We start from the raw sequence: 6,255 nt of genomic DNA, 5'->3' as shown, positions 1-6,255 counted from the left end.
GCACCATTGTCAACCATCAGAGACACGGGACTACGAATATTATTATTTCCCTGGAGATACTTTCTCCGAGCATTGCACTGTGCCTGAAAATGCCCTGCCTTACCACACCAAAAACATTTTTTTTGATTACCCTTATTACTACCATTCTGTTTATGAAAATTATTATTATCAGGGTTATTTTTATCAGAATTATAAATTGTATAGGGTCTCTGAGACAATGTATTATTATTAGGCCGACTACGCTGACTAAACTGATTATTATTATGGTACCTGGGGGAGGAGAAATTCATATTAGACCTGGAAGAGGGATTAGCGCGGGGACGATGATTAAAGTCACCCGACTCCGACTTATGAGTCAAAACAAATTCATCCGCTATCTGTGCGGCTCTACTTAAACTGCTAGCCTTCACTTCTTCAAGGTACACTCTCAACTCCTTACTACAGAATTTTTAAACTCTCCAACAAAAACAGTTCTCTCAAAGCTGCCAAAGATACCACTTGACGACTCTTAAGCCAGTCATCCAACTGCTCCTCCTTCATACGAGCAAACTCCACATACGAAAGAGAGGGGTCTTTACAGAGTTTCTAAATTTTAAACGGTAAGCCTCGGGTACCAGATCATAGGCCTTTTCCAGGCTTTTAACCTTCTGGTAATCCTTGGCTACCGTTTCATCTAGGCATTATACACTCTGACGGCCTTACCCACTAACCGGCACTGGATAAGGACCGTCCACATTTCAGAAGGCCAGGACAAACGAGAAGCTACCCTCTCAAAAGCTTTGAAAAATCTGGCACACTGGCTTCATCAAAAACTGGCACCAATTTGAGTGCCGCACTCAAATTAAATTTACCTTGTAATGCAGGGTTAGGGGAACTAGAAAAATCATCCCTATTGGTCAACCTAGCCATCTCTAGTTTCAAGTTGGCAATTTCCAACTCGTGTCTCCTCACCCTCTCATTCTCTTCAAACTCTAGTTTTCTCAATTCCACACGTTTACACAATAGTTTAAATTCAATGTCTTCCTTGGACTCAGCCACAGGAGGTAATTCATTAGCTCTAACTTCAGGTGGGATCACAAAAGGGTTTAAGGAATTATTAACAGGAGGCTCAAAATTAGCAGGACCCTCATAGATCACACCAGTGCGTGGAGGATCATCAAACAGGGTAAGTCCTGCCGAAACACTTACCTGATCCTCCTCGTCAGGTCCAGTCACACTCACACTCTCATTCTCACTATCTTCATTCCTAACTAAATTTTCAGCCTCTTCCATTTCCTGGTCAACCTTCTGCCTAACTAAATCTAAAATATGTTTGCGGGAATCCGTAACTCGCCCCGGAATTCCCAACCAACGGGCACAACTCAACAAATGCTTCTTACTCAACACTGAGAGATACCTAAGGCAATCTGCCGACCCAAAAAATTAAGCAGGATTAAATTCAAAATTATCCATACTAGCAAATTAATAAGGGGAGAAAGGTACCCAACAAAAATAAACAAATACTGCCAACCTAAACCTCCGGTGTGGAACCACCGACCAATGTCTTGAGTTTACTGCTACCAGATCCTGTCACGGTCGCCAATCTGTTACAAACCTTATTGTGAGGCTGTAACGCAGGTTCTATAGCCTGCTGAAATCTGAGCAGTAATGTTTTAATACCTCAAGTACACTGGTCAGGGCGGAACAAACACAAGAGGAAAAAGTTAACAATATTTATTATTACAACACCAATCAAATATTAATTGACAAGAACAACTGCTTGCACTGTACAAACAAACAGGACGGTGAACATATCAGAAAAACATACCAAGGAATAACCCGTCCTCAAGAACACCTAAATCTAAGAAACTAACCCTAACATAGAATAAGCAGAACCAGTCAAAATAACTAATAGCGTAATATGCCGCCAACAAATAAACACTACCTATTATGCTAAACAGAAAGAAAGAAGTGGTAGAAGTAAAACACGGAAAACCTTAAGATTCCTACCTAGTCTTACAAAGCTATAATTAATATATACAATTACACTAAAGACAATAACAGGCCTCTGATATAATTCATAATATGATTATAAATAAATCAATAAAGGTTTAATAACAGACTTGAAGAGCCACAAAAATACACGAAAGGAGGCAAAATCAGAAAAATACACCAGGCTAGTTACCGTAAATCACACCCAAATATATAAAAACTTGTGAGTTCTATAATTGAAACAATCACGTACAAAAAAGGAGAATGTTCAGAGATTATACTCTTACTCGGCTGCCACTCCAACCCCCTGCTAAGTGGACGAATGATACTCTGGAGTCCAGATCAAGATTATCGTCATCAACTAAAGGAGGTCTTACCTGGCGAAAGCCTCCCTACTTGACTCCTAACTCATCCGCAGGGCTCCCATACAGGCGTGACGGACATCAGAAGAAGGGAACAATAAATAGTTGATTCCCTTTCACGGCTCAATATCCCAAGCCAGGAATGAAACAAGGCGTAAGGTCGCAGGTGACACAATCGCCTGCAATAACGAGTTTCAGCACCAAAAGACAGGTTCCAGTCGTCGCAGGTGACCGAAAGGACCTGCAAATGCAGCCGGCAATACAGCAAAGGCACAAGTGGTAGTCACGTCTACAGCCAAACCGTCAGGGGAGGTGCAAGGATGAGAACTGTTACCCTGTAAACACAATTCCTTTGCGACGAAAACTCTCCACACTCGACCACGTCACTCAAAAATATAGGAAACGTAAAAATCGTTAAAGAGGTCGTTAAAACACTAAACAAGCGGGGAGGAGGTGGCAAAACAAAATAACGAACTCTTATCCGTCACCAAATGTACGTAAGCTTAAATCTTACAATTAAATATACAAAATATGATTTTAGGAAAAATACTAACATAACTTACGTTAATGAAAACTACCAAGGCAGAAAAAAATCTTAAGCATTAAAACATATCGAAAGGTGCAAGCAGTCTTAAACAAGCAGTTTACATGAATAAAGTTACTCTAACCTGATAATGTATAATATATATATATATATATATATATATATATATATATATATATATATATATATATATATATATATCTATATATATACATATATATATTATACATATATACAGTAGATATACGTATACACATACATATACATATACAGTATATGTACGAGTATATATACAGTATATATATATATATGTGTGTATGTATATGTATATCTATATATAAAAGGTCCATAAACACTATTTGAACGTTGCAACCATATATTTCGAGCACGTCCTTCTGAGCCCCTGTTCACTGGTAAAATATGGACATGATGTGTTACATGAATATATATATATATATATATATATATATATATATATATATATATATATATATATATATATATATATATATATATATATACATATACATACATATATACATACAAATTATATGTAGGTGTGGCAATACGTCCCTGTTGGTATGCAGGTGACCGTCGACCCAGGAAGGATGGAAATGAAGCTATTCGTTGGTGTTTTGGTTGGGCCTCATTAACTCCCGTCTAGCGACGAGTCCGGTGGTCGTATTTTCTGGAACGCCTGCTTGAGAAGAAGCCTGGGCATTAAATCGTCGATGTCATACGATCCGATTTAGCCGCAGGATGAAATTATCATCAGGGCACTAGTGTTTTTTTTTTTATCCGTAAGGAGACGCACTATGGGGCAAGACAAAATCAGCTTGCATTGCTGAAATACTCTCTCTCAGAATAGCTAGAATTTAAACCAGGTATTAGAAAAGCGAAATTTTGAACTCTGCTTCTGCTATTTAAAACATACAAACATTTTGTCATTGACGGCTAATATTCATCAATAAATCAATTGAATTACTACAGAAAAGTGTTTAGTTCTTTCTGTACAGTATATTGAAATCCAGCGCATGCGTGGAATTCGATGTCAGTTGATTTTAGAATTTTGTTCTGCTATAGCTGAATGTATCACATTGAATACTTACATATGATGTATTCTGTGCACATACCGTCATCATAATATTTTAGAAAAATGGTCCATTTATTACAATTACTAGACATGCAAATAATAAATATTTTTCCATGTGTGGTTACTGTGAATCATTCAACGCATTTATTTTGCTGCTATAAATCATCAAAAGAATCTAATAATTAATTCAGTCCATTCACACAGTTAATTACAATTAAAGCTGTTGTGATTAAAAGATTCTCTTTCTCTGTTAATTGCTAAGATAAACCAAGAGTTTTTGACTTGTTTTCCATTATTGTTTGATAAATTTCCACGTGATTCAATTCCTTAATTGTTACAGAGAGAGAGAGAGAGAGAGAGAGAGAGAGAGAGAGAGAGAGAGAGAGAGAGAGAGAGAGAGAGAGAGAGAGAGAGAGAGAGCAATTTCAAAATTGAAACATGTCTCCTCCTGCGCCAGATACTCCAGCTCCAATGCCGTCTCTCAGTGGAAATTTGATTGTACTGTACTTGACAGAAACTCGAATTGTAACCAACACTTACGAAAGACCAAGGACCACTCGTTGACCGAGGGTTTTTATAATTAGGTCAAGATCCGTATTTTGAAATTTACTTACTTTATCAGATCTTAGCCGGTGAATTCATGTTAAAACAGCCAAGTTACTACACATGCAAGGTATACGTACTTCCTCTTACTTCGTACTATAAGGACAATTAATGAAAACGAGTAGACGCTGTGGCAGGGTAGGTAGGTAGGAAGGTATGACGGAACTCTTGAGCTAACTCTCCTCCTTGGATATGAAGTGTTGTTGTTCAGTATACATGGAAGACATAATGTTTAAGCCGTGAAAATGAAGAGCTTGCATAGTATATGGAGTGCAAGAAGTAATAAGGCAAAAAGGTGAAGTACGCGGGAGCTGTAGATCTGTCAACGTATATATGTGAAAGGTTTGATCAGAGTATTATCAGGTGGTATGGTCGGATGTGCTAGAAAAGAGGGGGGATAGGAAGACATAGAAAGCAACGAATAAATTTTTGACGGAATTAATGGAAATTAAGAGCTACATAGCCAGCATATTTGAGTATTCATACATCATAAAAATGAATAGTGCCTTGACTTCATGGGTTTTGACTCACTGCTGATAAGACTTCAGCAGTGTAACTATGAATGTGGCGGTGATGTTTGTAGTTTTTTTTTTATTATTATTTCTCCTTCTCCCTTGTCACAGAAATGGGTTGCCCAAATTTCTGATCAAGCCACACTAGCTTGCGATTTGTGTTGAGATAAGCCGTAAATGATGTGCCTTGTAGTCATCTGTTTAGTGTTGCAATCCGGCCGAAAAGAGGCACATGGTAAGCGACATCAATATACAAAAGCTTAAGGAGAATCAGAAGGATGATAACTTACGAAGTCGCCCTTCAAAGTTAACAAGGGTTAGGCAAAGGCATATTTGTCAGGTTTCATACCATTTACAATATGTAGTGGTTTTCACTTATCTCAGGGCAGCCATGAACTTCCAAATCCTACCTTTTGTACTCGTTTTCAAGTAAAGTGCTAAGTGGTAATCTTAATGCAGATTTCTGCATCCACGGTAGTGCCAGTCTGCATGAATAGGACGTTGAGGAAGGGAGTTTCCATTTGTAACTAAACTCGCTGGTCTAATGGAGGATGCTGCATTGTTTGATTGTCTATTGGAGTTGATTGGTATTCCGTTTCCCATCCACCTTGATTATAGTGAATTCAGTCAACACTGGCAGACATTCGGGGAATTCAGCATCCTCCGTTGCACATTGAATTATTTAGCGCTGGATTGTGATTTCCCCTCTTCGGTGTCCTACTAACACAATATAGCACTAACCTGGTAACAAAAGTCTAACAAAGATTGCCATCAATGCTTGAGTGCATCTCCCTTATTCATATGATCACATTACTAAAGGTCATTGCTCTCCCATGGCACACTGCCCTTAAGTAACTTATCTAGGGTACAAAGAGTTTAGCAATAATAATTATTCCAAGAAAGACATTAACAAAAAAACCAAGGAGACCCGTGAACGGTGATAAGACCCTTTCACGCCGCCCCAAAGAGATATGACACTACCAATCATGCTCTGTTATTGGTTGTACTACATAAGTACTAAGAATTTTCAGGAGGAACAAGCCCTAGAAGACATTTTCACTAGACAAAGCCGACTTTCCAAACCTGGACCCAACCTTTAAGCTTGTAATTTATTAAAATTGCCAGAACATGTGGTGCTACTGATTTTCATACCCTGTCTGTGATGGCTCA

Source organism: Macrobrachium rosenbergii, unplaced genomic scaffold (assembly GCF_040412425.1).
Source record: "Macrobrachium rosenbergii isolate ZJJX-2024 unplaced genomic scaffold, ASM4041242v1 13917, whole genome shotgun sequence".
NCBI lineage: Eukaryota > Metazoa > Arthropoda > Malacostraca > Decapoda > Palaemonidae > Macrobrachium > Macrobrachium rosenbergii.
This window is presented reverse-complemented; position numbering follows the sequence as displayed.